We start from the raw sequence: 785 nt of genomic DNA, 5'->3' as shown, positions 1-785 counted from the left end.
GCCCGGCTAGCTCAGTCGGTAGAGCATGAGACTCTTAATCTCAGGGTCGTGGGTTCGTGCCCCACGTTGGGCGCCAGATATTGGTGGAATTATTAAGGCCACTCCACGTAGTTAAAAGGGAAGTTTATTTTGTGGGCACCAATTTGATCCCGAGAGAATGTTGGGCTTCTAGACATTTCCATTTGGAAGTTTGTCTTCTTGGCACGAAATGGCCTACTGGGCAAAGAACTGCCCTCGCCTCAACTGCTGACAGTACAAATGCTGTCCTTTCTGGACAAGTGGGACACAAGGAAAGCGACCACTATACTTTGCCAAGACAGGGTAAGATGGTCTTTCAGAATTCCTGCTTCTGAAAATGGTCTGTCAGATACTCTAGGCCTGTAGCCAATTTGAATGCACCAACGATACTGAGAAACATTAGGTGACTGTCCAGGCTGCTAGCTGTCTCTGTCTACTCTTGCAAGACTCCCGAAAGTTGCTTGCGTCCTTCTCTCATTTCTCAGATATTATTATATTCCTTCTCAGGTCTTTGATGAGGTTGGAGATTAGCAGTTATAGTTACAACTTAGTATATATACATATATAATATCTTAGATAGGATATATTAGGTATTAGACTCAGGTTCTTTAGGATAGGACACCTTTTGGAATGATCTTTGTAACACGCCACCTATCCATGCCCTAGACTTCCCTGGATTTTACTATGTGTTTTTTGCTTGATATTGTTTGTACTTATTGTAATTCCAACTTATCTAGGTCATTATCCCTCATTACTCCTGGACAATA

The 785-nt window shown here is 42.7% G+C and overlaps 1 non-coding gene across 1 annotated transcript; it reads left to right on the top strand.

Moving 5' to 3' along the window:
• Positions 1-73, top strand: Trnak-cuu. The gene has a single exon. It is a non-coding gene; the product is annotated as a tRNA-Lys (tRNA).
• The last annotated feature ends 712 nt before the right edge of the window (positions 74-785 follow it).

The sequence above is a fragment of the Onychomys torridus genome, chromosome 13 (assembly GCF_903995425.1).
Source record: "Onychomys torridus chromosome 13, mOncTor1.1, whole genome shotgun sequence".
In the NCBI taxonomy this organism is placed as follows: Eukaryota; Metazoa; Chordata; class Mammalia; order Rodentia; family Cricetidae; genus Onychomys; species Onychomys torridus.
This window is presented reverse-complemented; position numbering and strand designations above follow the sequence as displayed.